The sequence below is a fragment of the Dromaius novaehollandiae genome, chromosome 21 (genome assembly GCF_036370855.1).
Source record: "Dromaius novaehollandiae isolate bDroNov1 chromosome 21, bDroNov1.hap1, whole genome shotgun sequence".
NCBI lineage: Eukaryota > Metazoa > Chordata > Aves > Casuariiformes > Dromaiidae > Dromaius > Dromaius novaehollandiae.
The window spans coordinates 3,488,680-3,502,556 of NC_088118.1; the positions used below are offsets into that span (position 1 = coordinate 3,488,680).

At 47.7% G+C, this 13,877-nt stretch overlaps 1 protein-coding gene across 2 annotated transcripts in view; it reads right to left on the bottom strand.

Annotated features, from left to right (window-relative positions):
- Positions 1 to 13,877, bottom strand: part of NECTIN1 (nectin cell adhesion molecule 1) — a 110,813-nt gene that overhangs the window by 23,508 nt on the left and 73,428 nt on the right. The window lies entirely within an intron of this gene.

Consider the following 13,877-nt stretch of genomic DNA (forward strand, 5'->3'; position numbering starts at 1 on the left):
TTATAAGTGAAACAGGAGGGCATGAGGAAAGCTTCAGGACAAGATTTTAAGAACTGGCAGATGAGGATTTGGTTGCATTGACAGGGCTTTCAGGCAGCCCTGGAAAGATACTTGCAAGGCTTGTGAATCAGGATCAGAATAAATTGGCAGGACAGCTCAGGGGCCTCCAGATTGGAGTGGGAAAAGACTTTTCCAATTAAGAATGCAAAACTGCTTGCTCTGTGTCACGCTTGAATAATTTAAAGCTCTCCAAAAAGTTTTTGTGAAGCAGCTGGCAGTGAGGCAGGTACCAAGGAACCCAAAGGGGCTGAACAAACAGCTCGGCCTTATCTGGATGTCTAAGGGCTGCTGGAAACTCTAATTCCTGTTGGAAATGGAATTCATTTAAAGTATTACAAGTAAGGAGTAAAGAAGGACACCCCACCCCTAGTTTCAGTACAGTTTGGTTCATTACTTTGTTCTTCCACAGCTCTTCTGGAGATGGAAGGAGACATAGAAAAGGAAGAAAGGCGGTTATCTCTCCATAAAGAGTCCTTGCCAGGCACCTGATGGTGAGTGTTTGTGTTTCCAAAGTCTTTACTCAGTAAAAGTCATTCTGTTTTAGAGATGGGAAAGTAAGGCACAAGAGAGAGAAAGTACAACGCTATTCAATGGTAGAGTCAGAAAGGGAAAAGAGGGGTCCAAGACCCCCAGCTCGGCCATGGGGCCCTCAACTGTTGTTCTGTACTCTAGGAGCTAAAGATCATTAGCTGAGGGAGAGCAGATATGCTGCTCGTCACGTTGTGTGATCAAGGCTCTACTGAAAATACATGAGGATGATGACTCTTACCTGCCCAGTCAGAACTGTCAGGACTGAAAAATGATAAAAAGCCAGTCCCTACCCTTCATGAGTCAGGAGACTTAAAATAACCAGTCAAAGCACTCTGTGAGAGCAAGATTTTTAATTAACCAGGTTATGAGGCGAGGTGAACCACGTTCAACCAGAAGCGTGTGGCACTATGTTAGTCACGCTGCCAAAGAGATGAAAATCTTTCCACAGACCGAATCAATTAGAACATTTTGTGAGGTCCTGGCCCCGTAATTCACCAGTCTCAATGCTCAGCTAAATCACACTGAGCCATCCAGTGCTGTCAGTTGTTCATATCTCCCCCCAAAAGTGAAGAATGTCCACTAGGAAGAGCGAATCCAGAGATGTGTCAGGCACGACTGCTGTTCACAATTGGTGCCTAGTTTCGTAGCGCAACCTGTGATGGCAAACACCCTTGTCCAAACAGCCACAGGGCTGATGGCTCCATTTACATTGATAGAGCCGTGGCTCAGATTTACTGCCTTGTCTGTGCAAACAGCCATGGTAGCATTTCAAACCACTGTAACAAACGGACAGAGCTGTCCACACGTGCCATGCCCATGGGGTGAAATAGTGCAGCTGCAGAGCTCAGTAGTAAATAATAGCAGAGGAACAATGATGGCTTTGGAGAACCAGCTAAAGGAGAGAGAAAGAAAGAGGTGTTCCCAAAGGGAACTTGAAGTGAGGCAAAGATGGAGAAACTGGAAAGCTTCCAGAGTAGAGTATGCCAGAGCATAGGAAATGACTCAGATGCTCTTGGTGTGGGGGGGCTGTTTCGGAGAATTTTGCAAAAGGAGAGGAAAGGAGAGGCAGCATCTGTGATACTTTTGGGAGTAAAGTCTCTTCTCTTAAAGCCACTTGTGTGGCTGGGACATTTTCATCATGAAGGAGCCCAGCTGTTCTTAGGGTCAAGACTTAAAAACTGGGTTTGTTCCATCCTTTCTGAAGGTCTGTGCCTTTGTGGGATTCTTTTTTATGTCAAGCTGGAGTCAGCCAGGCAATTCTGCCTTTTCTGCAGTGTATGCAAGTGTGATATTCAGCCTGAGCAGGAGGAGAGGAGAGGGCCTGTGGAATGGGGTCCAGCAGGAATTGCGTAGAGAGCTGTGATGATAGGACACAGATGCTGGCAGGCAGGATGGTTTCATTCACACAAGAGGGCTGGGCCCTAGATTAGTACTGTCCTCTTTGTACCCTGACTATTCACCATGTATTCAGCTGCCTTGTAGAAAGCCTGAGCCCTATTTAATTGGTGATGCACTAACCTGCATCCCCCAGGTAAATCTGCAAGCTGAGTCAGTCTCTAGGCCTGGTTCACTGCAGCTCTGAGCGAAGCTAGTTTGCTCAAAGGGAACTGCACACTCTTCTCCTGTCTTTGCCTCTTCCTTCTGTCAACCTCATTCCTTGGTATTTCCCAGATAACCAGTGCAGCAATACACCCCATCTCTGATAAACCATTTGCTCAGAGATCTGCCTGCATCTGTAACCAATTGCTAAGTAGAGTCCCCTTTTCTTTTATCCCCTCCCCCAGCAAAACAAATCCCCATCTATTTCGTGGCTGGCTAGCCAAGGCACTCAGCAATGTGCTGCTTTGCTCACAGATAAATGGCAAATCAATGGGAAGGAATCACAAAATCGTGATTCTTCTCCTTTATGCTGGCAGCTTTGAAGCTCTTCTAGCTGCCAGCCTTGCTAGAGTTAATGCTCTCTTGCTGTTGGGTTGCATCCCTGTTCAGAGGCATGTACGACCTGCGTGTTAAAGCAGATTGTCCCAGTACAGTGCCAGCTCAAAATGAGCCTGTCTGTGACCTGGATCGCCATCCTGATCCAGTGGAAGGGGTTAGCACTTTCTGGACTCTTTCTGCCTCCCTGAACCTTCAAGCAAGACAACGAGATCAGATGATACATATTTATAATACAGCCTGCCTGACACATTCCAGGGAGCCTGAGACATGGCAAGTTCACAGAGCTAAATTAAACGGAGTTGAAAAGCTTGGCAGAACAAATACATTTCCAGTTTGGTTTTAAAGGCGAGAGCAGTGTTGGCTAATTTGAGACATACTTCAATAGCATATCCACCCCCAGACCCCCAGGCACAAACTGGTTCAGAGCCTCATGACACCTTGTGTTTGCAAAGGGTTAATGAAATGCTATTCTCAGGAGAGCCAGAAATGTGGGCTGGTAGAGCTGATGGTCCAAAGGGTAGGATAAACAGCAGGGCTTGGAAGTCACTGGAGATTTTAAAGGGATCTTAGGCCTGGAGGAGGAGAGAGGGTGTGTAGGTTTCTCAGGGGGCAGTTCCCTTCACTCTGTATCTCAAGTATATCCCTTGTAGGAAGAGCCATGTATCCAGAGGATAAGAGAGATTAAGAAGGGAAAGATGCTGCCTGGAAAGCTGAGCAAGGGGCTCGGCCTTGCTCCACTGATTTCAAAGTGTTCCCTGCACACTGCTGTGGCACTGGCCCATTAGGGTGTGAGGCTGAAGTGCCATTCTGCGCTCTCAGCAGCTGTACTTCCTTCATCCGATCAGTGCTGGGCCCGCCGCTTTCCTGCCCCTTCCTTTTGCCCTGGCCTGAATGGCAGCTTCCAAAGTAAAGAGGAAAAGGGGGAGCATGACACCCAGGTCTCCTCCCTGCTAAACACTGCTTGGACCTTGCTGCAGTACAGCTCCTCACCCAAGTGCCAGTGCAAGTGGCCAGGCTGCAAACAGATGCTTGTGAAAGCATTTCTCATTGAGGAGAATTGGATCCTGTGACAGCACAGATCAATACTCTATGGTCAATTTGCAGTTTGCAGCACCACTTAACCCCTGAAGTATCCAGAACCATCTCTGTTACCGGTTGTTCATCGGGTGACCCAAAGTGGGAGAAAAGGGGGGAATTAGACCTTAGCATGGGGAGAAGGGGAACAGTTTGATTAGCAAAGGTGGCTGGTGGGGATTTCCAAGCAAGAGGAGTGTCTGAGCTTGACTCGGTGACAAAAATATAGTGTGAGCAGAGTGGATCCAGCAGCTTTTCCCAGCTCTGTCTCAAAGTCCTCGAGCCACAGAATTAGCTTGAGACCTCTATTGCTAGCAAGAAAAGGGTGCTTTTGGTGTCAGATGAGGAGCTGAAGACACAGCCAGCCAAGCAAAGGTTAAAGGCCAGAGTGAAGGCAGAGCTGCTATTCTGCCTCTGTGCCCTAATGTAAGTCAGGAGGAATTTTAAAAGCCATCGCAGCCTCTCCAGCCCGGGTATTTGTTGATGTAACTCTCATTTATGCAATTAGCTGCCACACATGAGTGCCAAACTAGCGCTCCAAGCCTGACTTTGCCGTTGTGCTGAGTTCCAGCCTCATGCCCTTGGAAATCCTCCCCCATTGCCACATACACAGCTAGCTCACCCCAAGAGCCAGCGTGGCCAAGGGCAGTTAAACAAAGTAATGTTCCTGACTGCTGTCTGGGTTGTCCTTTTTCTTCCTCCCACAAGTGGGAAGCCCTCATGACTCCCAAATCCCTCTGAGTGACCTGATATATCCCCTCTCTAATTCTTCTCTGCTGAAGCCCGACTACTGGGTATCCTCTGGGTCCAGAGAGCCTTCTGGGGCATGGGTTTTCCCACTGTCTAGGTACTAATTACAGCATCCCTTTAAGGTCATGCCCATTTTGCTTTTCTCAACAATTTTTACTAGCCCAACTGGCACTTAAAGAGTTTGCAAACCACTCGCCTGTCTCTGATGAGGTTTTGGGAGAGCCTGGCGACATGCCATGCAGAGCCAGCCCTCCCCAGGGCTCCTGCTTTGAAGAGCAAACCCAACTGCAAATGGACACATGGATGTGCTTGATATTAGTGGAGATTTCATACACATTCCAGCAAGAGCAATTGCTTTGCCTTTCACCAAGAATGGGGGCAGCTCAGTTCTGCCTGCTAATGACCAGCTTTCTCCCCTGAATGTGAAGCAGAGGAGCCATCCCCAGTTAAGTAGCTGCTGGCTGGAAAAGCATCAGCATGTCTGGAATGCAGCTTTAACCCCTAGTGACCTCTGCTTGCAATTCCTCCTTGAGTCTCCTCCAGTTGCCTCTAATGGGGATACAGTTTGGGTAACAGCAATAGGGACTGGGTGTTAACCCCATGAGCTCCAGCAGAGACAAGGACTGAGTTCTGTAGAGTGTCTGTTGTAGTGGGAGCCCCACAGCAGATCCCTCTTATTGGATTGGGTTTTCTTCCACTTCTGAAGCAGACTGTGGCAGTTAAATAGCACCTGGAAAGATGGTTTGACAGCTTAGGAAGGAAGCCTTTTCTCTGGATGAAAGGGCAGAGCTGGCTTAGCAAAGAAGTTACTGTGCAACAGAAAGAGCCAGTTGTTCAGGGGGTGCAACAGCAATGAATTATTTCCAGCAAGGAGCCCCTCTGTATACACATGGTGCACGCTACATCCCTGTGCTTTCTGACTCAGTCAAGAAATACCTGCATTAACTCTGAATTCTGTTATGTTCCCATCTCTCTGCTGCATTCATCAGCTCTAGCAAAGAGGGAAACAGACCTTGTTCCTGTTGGCTCTAACCCATCTATCCAAATCCAGCACGTGCCTCACCCTGCCCTCTTTCCACTCTGCTGGGCCGTCTCCACAGGCCCCAGGCATTCCCAGCTTGTGGAATCAGGGGCTTTACAGCCCAGTGCAGCAGCATGGAAAGGACCCCAGCCTATTTTGGGGAGAAGATGGGCCCTGGAGTTATCTGACATTTTCTCTTCCTCCCAGCCCTTAATTTTAGTTCTGCTTCATTTCCTTGCAGCTCAGCAGAGTAATGAACAATCAAATCCCTTTGGTAATTTATATCTTCTGCTGTAAAGTTTCGAGGAGGTGATGACACTTAAAATTGCCTCTCCTGGAGGAATGAAGGGGCCAGATCCTGATCCCCATTACACCAGGGATGTCTCTCTGGATCTTGGTAGCCTGGTCTAGCTGGCTAGAGCAGAGCCTGGCCCCTAATCCATGTTTAGCCAGAGATACAGGTTAGCTCCCTTGGCAAGTCCATTAGGGTCATGCTGTTACAAGCAGCCACCAAATGAGTTCTGTCAGATAGAAGGTGCAGGGACTGCAGCTCAGACCCTTGTCATTTGTGTTAATAGAGCTAATTTGCTCAAAAATCTTCAGCAGCACTCACGCGAACATCTCAGTCTCTGCTTTGCCATGTGCTCTGGGCCGTACTTACCTCCCGTTGCCTCCAGGATGCTTACACCAAGGGGCAACTGTATCGTGGCTGTCCCCAAAGGATGTGATCAGCTCTCTGTTAGTATCTGTGCGGGGACACGGATTGGGGTTAACTGTAGGCACAGAGTATGCAGGCAAAGAGAGAAGGAACGGCTCTGCCTCTCTGTCCTGTGGCCAAAAGCACATGGATGTTAGAGCAAATGGAAGTGTGGACAGGGCTAGAGTGCTCTTATCTTCCCTGGTAACCCGCTCCCTGACCTGTTCTGGGGCCACGTGTGACTGGTAGGCAACTGCAGCAGCAAGGGGAGCTTGAGGCTGCCATGCTGAGCAGGCTCTCTGCCCTGCGTGCTACCACTGTGTGCAACCCCTCCTTCCCTCTAGCAGCTTTCCAGAAACCCTTGAGACCTGCTGAAGTCCAGGCTGTAGCCTCCCAGTGCACAGAAGTTGCTACCAGCCATTCTGGAGTGAGGTGCTGTTTCTCCATCCCCTGAGGGGCTGGAGGTTGACATTAAATGTGCATCTTCACAGGGAATCCAGGGTTGAATTCCTTGCAGGAAGGCAGCCTCCTCAGAGCTGGGGATCAGGCATGCAATGGGAATGAAGCTGTTTGATATTCAGATGGCCCTGACCTGGATAGCAGCGTTGCTGCTTCCCCACGTGCTCTTCGCACGTACCGTTCCCATCCAACAGCTCCAAGGGTCAGATTCCTTTCCCCTAAGCCAGGACTGTCGCTGTGCCAGCACTGACACAGGAAAAGCAGCTGCAGTGTTTGCCAGCTCTCCCATGTTCAGTCCTGTTCCAGAAGAGGGACCATGAGACAGAAGGTAACTCAGTTGTTATTTTCGTGAACCTTTTCCTGATTTCTCTCTCTTACTAATGGCAGCAAAAGACTCTTATTGTAGCTTCCATCTTAGTCTTTCAAATGTCTTGCAGGTCCTAGAGAACAGTCACTGTCTTAGTGTTTAACCACCAATATTTATCCATGTAATCTTATTCACCTGGGTATCTGTTAGCTGGCAGATGGGGAAATAGAGTCACAGAGAGATTGGCTTGCCGATGGCATAAAACCCAGAAGTCCAAGCTCCTAGACACTTGCTCTAGCCCCGGAAGAGTATTTCTCTAATCAACCAAAGAGAAGCCAGGAGTCCTGACCTGTACAAGACTGGGGAAGGAGGGGGATGTAAGACTGCCTTCCTTTACTAGGAATGACTTGTAAGACCTTTGATTTTTAGGTGATATTCCCATCTAAATAAGGAAATGACTTCATAAGACATCCTGACAGTGCCAGTCTTACAATCAGTAAAACAACTTTGGTTCAGAAGTACTTCATTCAGTGACTGAGTGGCAATTAGAAATGCACACAAGTTCTCTTCCCCTACCTCCAGTACCGATCAGATGGAAAAGCTACAAAGACAGGGATCAGTCGGTATGAAAGAGAAGGTGTGAAGGACAGGCAATTGATAAGGAAGCTGAAGATAGCTTAAGGAATACAACAGGAATAAACAAAATATTTGCAGTGCTATATAGGCCCTTTACCGCGTGGAGATGGTCAAGAGGGTAGTAATAATTCAGAAAAGGCAAAAGACTGTTGCTGATGTGTCACTGGAGAGGAATAGAAATTTGTGTCTTCTGAGATGACAAAACAATTTCCAAGTGGTTGTGGATGGCAAAACTGAAGAGTTTGCTGAACACATCTATTTGGATACTCCACTTATTATAAGCAAGTGTATAGGTTTAAAGACTTGGCCATGGAGACCTCTAACTCACTATGGTTAGTTTTTTAGTATTTCTTGAAGTAATCGGTTAAATTCTAGAAGACTGGACACAGAGAATTACCTGAAAACCTGTAGACTGATTTGCTGACACCAAAGGAAAAGCTAACATGGAACCCAGTTAATAAAGAATTAAATGATAGGAATATAATCAATGCCGGTCTACAGGGTTCCTAGGAAATGGGTCTTGTCAGTCAAACACAATGTCATTCCTTGCCTACTAAACCAGTCATCAAACTAAGTGCAGACATGGAATAGAAAATGGATTAAGAATGGCCAACTGACAGGTCTCAGAAGCAGCTGTCAAAAGGGAATCGCTGTCAGTGGGCATGTTTCTGTCTGTAAGGAGGGGTAGTGGACCTGATGCTACTCATTGCTTTAATCAGTCGTGGGAATAATGACCACGTTAGTGCCTAAGCGATCCCTGGATGAAACAGTGGTAGGTTTGCGAAGAAACCCAGTAGACACTAAAAATAATGCAATACAGCCATTGCAATATCCTGTATCCCTGCTAAAGCACCCATACTTTTAAAAGGGAGAAGACCAGGAAGAGAAAAATAGAACCCCCCCCCCCCAGATTTAGCCTTTCAATACGTATGTTGAAAATGGACCTTAAACGGTGTTCCTTAACATCTCAAAGGCAAGCAAGAAACAGGTGCTAATGTGCAGCAGAGAAACTGGAGACCAAGCAAGGGTTGGGAGTTGGACGTATAGCCTTGATGCCTGCTGCAGCCAGGACTCCCAGAGCAGACCCCAGTCCCAAAGCCATGCTGTAACCAGCAGACAAGCCTTTCCCATTAATCTCCCCGTGTCAGCCTTTTGAGCTCAGCAGTCAGCTGAGAGAGGGGAGGTGACACCCCCCCACACACACACAAGCAGAAGGCTGCTGATGGTAAGCAAAGCATCCTGGGGAGGGAAGAGAAGCCCTGGCACCTCCATGGAGTGTGCAGGCCTGCCCTGTGCACCCTCTCCGCAGTGCTGAGAGCTTTCCTCTGGGCTCTGCTCTTCCTCATCCTCAGTTCCCTCCATCCTGTTGCTCAGGTAACACTTTCAAAGCGGGTCTTCCAAGCAAACTTTTAGGTCAGTTATAATTGAGAAACCTCGCATGGAGCTATAAAACGTGAGTTAATATGCTGGAACTATCTAGTTAAATGCCAATTATAAAACCCCATAAGCTCCTCAACTCAGATATATTAATAACATAATTAAACATTTATTGCTTATGTAAATTAAAAGTTAAGTTAATCGGACGTCAACGAAACCCCAGGAAGTGACCATTTAAGTAACTAATTTCTGTTTAATTATGATTTCTTCCTATTACAAAAGCCCCCATGCCATTAGATCTGGACCGCTCTGCAGTGTTTATTCGAGCCATTCAGACTCTGCGTTCCCACTCCGGTATCCACTCACAAGCCCAGACAGCTGCAGCATTCATATGAGCAGCCGTGTACCTCGCACAGCTGGCAGCAGCTGGCTTGGGTCCCTATCCTGCCTGTTGTTCCTCCTCTCACCTCCTCCTTGGCTAAGCTGCACAGCCAGAACTAAGTCTCTTCCCGTCTCTGCAGATTCAGAGTGGGTACAGAAAGGGAGATGGAAAGGCATCTGCTGGGGATGGAAAGTGGGAGGATGTTTGTGTATATCCCGTAGGCAGAACTGTGCCCTGATGAGCAAGATGGGGATTTAGCTTTCCCAAGCCCCTCACCTAGCCTTGTCACTGGTTCCCTGCACACCTTTTCTCAAGTCATTTCACTTCTCTGTATCACCCCCAAAGGAAGGGCACTCTTTAGCACAGCAGGGAAATTGTGGTCCTCAGAGGATGAGTGTTTCATGATGGGATGAGCTCCCTGGGTGGATGAAACTGTGTGCTAGCAGAAAGCTACTGTTCATTATTATTGCAGAGAGGTAATTGGAAGGGCTTGGATCTACAGCAGGACAAGATGAGGCCTGGAGATGGGAAATGAAGTGTTTCATTCCTTGAGGGATGGAGACATTTCCCCTGGTGAGCAGAGTCTATGAGGCCAGGGCCATACAGATGGGTTCCCCCCCCCCCCCCCACAAGGGACAGGCAATCAGTTAAGCCTGACAGGTGTGAAGTTGGCAATTTTCTTTTCAAAACTGTGAGATAAACAGGCTGGCAGGAGGTTTGAAAGGAACAGAGAGATAAGGGAGAAGTGGAAACATTCAGGTACCTCTTTCCATGGGGCTAGCGGTGGTTTGCAGGCAGATGGATGGAGGAAAAGGGTTCACTCTGCATATCCCCAGATATACCAGACACTCGAGCACTAGGCTAGAAAAGAGCTTGACAACCAGGCATCAAATAAAGAAAGAGAAACCCCTTCTCCTTCCAAAGGGCACTTCCTCTGATCTCATAGGATTTAGCCAGCACTGAATTGCTCCTGCTGAGCTCGTCAGCAAACTATAGGGCAGTGTTTTCTGCAAAGGGGCAGGGAGGGTATTTAGTGCCTGTTCTGCACCCAAGCCATTTTCATCCCCAAATCCCACACAGTTCAGTCAAAAGGCTGCATGTTTGCTTTGGGGATTTGGATTTGGTCCAGCAATTGTGAAATCGATGGAGAAGGGAATGTCCCTAACGCACCTTGGACTGCACTCAGTCAGGTTTGAGGCCAGAACATTCATCTCAACTGCTCAAGCTAAGGGAGCAACTCTAATGGCTGGTAGCAATAATAAATTACTGCCTTTTGATAACTCATCCCCTGGAGGGTGATATAACATCTTTAACCTATATTTAAAAGACGTGCACATTTATCATGCTGTGCATGCTTCTGCACAGCCATGTCTGACTGTCTGATTTCTGCTTGCCAAAATGTAAAATTTTAGGAGTATACCACACATCCTTTTTTTTTTTTCTTTACAAGCTGATCCTTGTTCTGCAGACATTGTGCAAGAGGAAGCCTGCATCTAAACAGGTCTGGGAAGGCTGTGAAGTGCCTTGCTTGGAGGAGGAGTCAAACAGCCCCCCTTCTTTTTCTGTCAGACATCATCGAGGGCATTTGAGGCTCAACAGCACTTCTCCGTGTCACAGGGTCCCCTGTCTGGCATACATTTGCATAAAGCAATTTCCTCAAACAAGAATGTTCATGCAAATCAAACTCAGGTTTGCAAATAATCTGAAACCATGAAAAAAAATTAATCAAACGTATTTGTTACTACAAATAATTTACCCAGCTCTATACTAAACTGGCAGGTTTCTCTCACTTCTACTTTTCCAGTGATTCTGGACTAGCTCTAGGTGACTCAGTGGTACAGTTTGACCTTGGCTGCTCTGACTTGGACTTGCATATGGATTAACACTTATCTCTCAATGAATTCTAGATTGACAGTCAGGTATTTTTGGACTGATGCTCTGTGACCTGACCCATCTCCAGTGTCCCTACAGCTCCCAACACCTTCATAGCCAGAAGCCATATCTCGGTTTGACGTCTCCCAGATACGCTGCCTTTATCTGCCAGTTCAGAGTCTGCCATGCATGGGGATCCCTGGGGGGATCAACTTGATTCTGAGTGTTGGGCAAAGCCTTAATCCTAGCATGGAGGAGACATCTCCTCCTCAGGTGTCTGTGCCCAGGGATATCAGGCAGATTGCCTGGTGATTCCTTGCTTGCGCTGAGCTATGTTTCACTCTCACTCACTACAAATCCTACTTAGGCTGCATTAATCTATGGGGGTGGAAATAAGCATAACTGTATTATAGTCAGAAAAGCTGGAAGTGCTTACACCTACTAGGAACCCAGCTCTCTATCTTCATCATGGCTATTTCAGCCCTGGACTCTCAGGGCTGGATACTTCTCCCTGTTCTAGGGAGGTAAATCTCATGGTTTTCAGTGGGGGCTGGACTGGCACTCTGCTGCTGGACCATGCTCAGAGCTGGGTGTACAGCCCAAGAGCAAACAGGATCCTCTCTTGTTCATCATCTCCTGCCCTGATCTAGCTTCTCCACTGGCTAGTTGCTGGCACCTCTGCTGATTGACAGGGCTCTGAAGCTGCTTTTGTGTCCCACAGTGGTTGCCTGCAGAGATGTGGCTTTGAGAAGAGATCCAAGCCATGCTGCTGTTTTTCCATGGGCTACATGTGTTAGTGGCATTCCCGCCCCCAACATGTTTCTGTTTTGTTCCAGAGAAACACAATACTTAGGGGCACAGTATGGGAGTCAGTTCCCACTGTGTTCAGCTCTCTGCAACCTGAGCTGCCGAGAAGAGGCCCCATGCAATGGGTTTTATCCATCATCGCTTAACTGTAAGACATGGCCTGGGAAATCAGTGCAGAATTTCCCTGGGGCGCATCCTAGCAGGACTGTGGGCAAAGGCAGCCCCTCCCATCCCTCTTTCCATCTTAGAGTCCTATCCCAGCTCTCTTGTGCTCTTTTTCATTCTCCCCTTTCTCCCAAACGTGGCTTGCGTGGCTGCGCCAGCTGCTGTGAGTCCAGTTCTGTAGGAAGCTGCCCCTCTGCATCGTGGTCTCTCCTAGGGCTACTGACCTGACTGACAGCAGCTGAGCAATGCTGTGCTGCCAACATCTGTTGTTACCAAGAGAGGCTGTCAGAAAAGGGAAGCTGAGAAGAGTAAAATATATGGCTATGGAGATCCAGTCTGGGTAATGGCTCAGGACAGAGTCTTCCTGGCCTTTTCCCCATTTGCACCTGGGGGAAGCCTCTCCAATGCCATCTAAAACTCCTTCCAAAGTGATGTGCCCCAACAGACTCCCTCTTTGGCAGAGTGACAGGCAACTGGCTCCTTTAGCGTCGTGGTGTTTGGAGAGAGGCTGTTTGCCAAGCAGCACGCAGTGCATCGACCATTCCACCCTGGTACCAAAGAGCCTCCTACTGCTCTGGTGCATGCTCCATGCCTGCTTCATTGCTGACAGAGAATGAACAGTTTGCACCAAACTGCTCCTTTCCAGCCTAATCCTGAACCTCTTCCTCTGTGTCCAGCTCATCCCTTCATAAAGGAGATTGGTCCAAGTTCAGATTTGGGTCAGGATCCCTCTCTCTTTCTTTCTGATGGTGAGTGCTGGGTTTTGGTTCAAATCCATAGCTATTTCAAGGATGTTTTGCGGTCAGAAAACAAGCAAACAGAGTTAAAGCAACTGGAAAATCCAGCAGCATCTGTCTTTATGGATTTACAAGGCTGTATCAGACTGTTAGTCAGAGCCACAATCTTACATGGCCAGGGGGTAGACGACATGTCCCACAGGCTCAAAGCTTTGGAGTGCGTCTTTGCTGATCACTTGGAGAAAATCATTCTCCAGTAGATCATCCATGTGCTGAAGCTGGGTGCAAAGATCCCTTCCCAGGAGTGTTCTGCTCTCTAGGCCAGAGGCATGGCAAAGTGCCTGTTGACATCAGTGCGAGGAAGAGCATGCACACTTTCTCTGATCTCAGGCTTGCTTTCTCTCTCCTTCCCTTGCAAAAGCCTGCATCTTGCAGAGTTGTCTGCCTTGATCTTTGGGAACAAGGCTTTCTTTGTACCATACATTCACAGTCAGGAAATTGGAGGAAAGGCAAAAGGCAAACTGTTCTTCCCTGCGCAGGGGTTGGTAACTGAGATGCAGGGATGCAGACTCTCTGACCTTTCCTCCCAGGGGAACCTTAGCATCCCTGCAGCATTTGGATGCCTGATGCATGATCACCACAGTAGCTAAGCATTGCACAGTAAGAACAGCCTAACATCCTAGCACGTCAGCCCAAAGGTTGGCCTAGCCTGGTATCCTGTCCCTGACAGCAACTCATTACAGATACCTGGAGAAAACGTAAGAAGAGAACAAGTGTATATTGACACTTTTCCAATAGACCATCCCATTTGCTAGTCATCTGCAGCTGAAGAGCTTCCTGAGCTGGAGACAGCGTCTTAATGTTTAATAGCCTTTGATGGATTTTTCTTACATAGGTTTTTCTAAACATTTTTTAGCCCAGGTTAACTCTTGGCCTCAGTAGTATCCTGTGACAGAGATTTTCACAGTTTACATGGGTGGGGACAAAAACCTCCTTTTGTCTGTTGAATCTACCATCCAAGAATTTCACAGAATACCACGAATGTCACTGGCAAAAAACAGTCA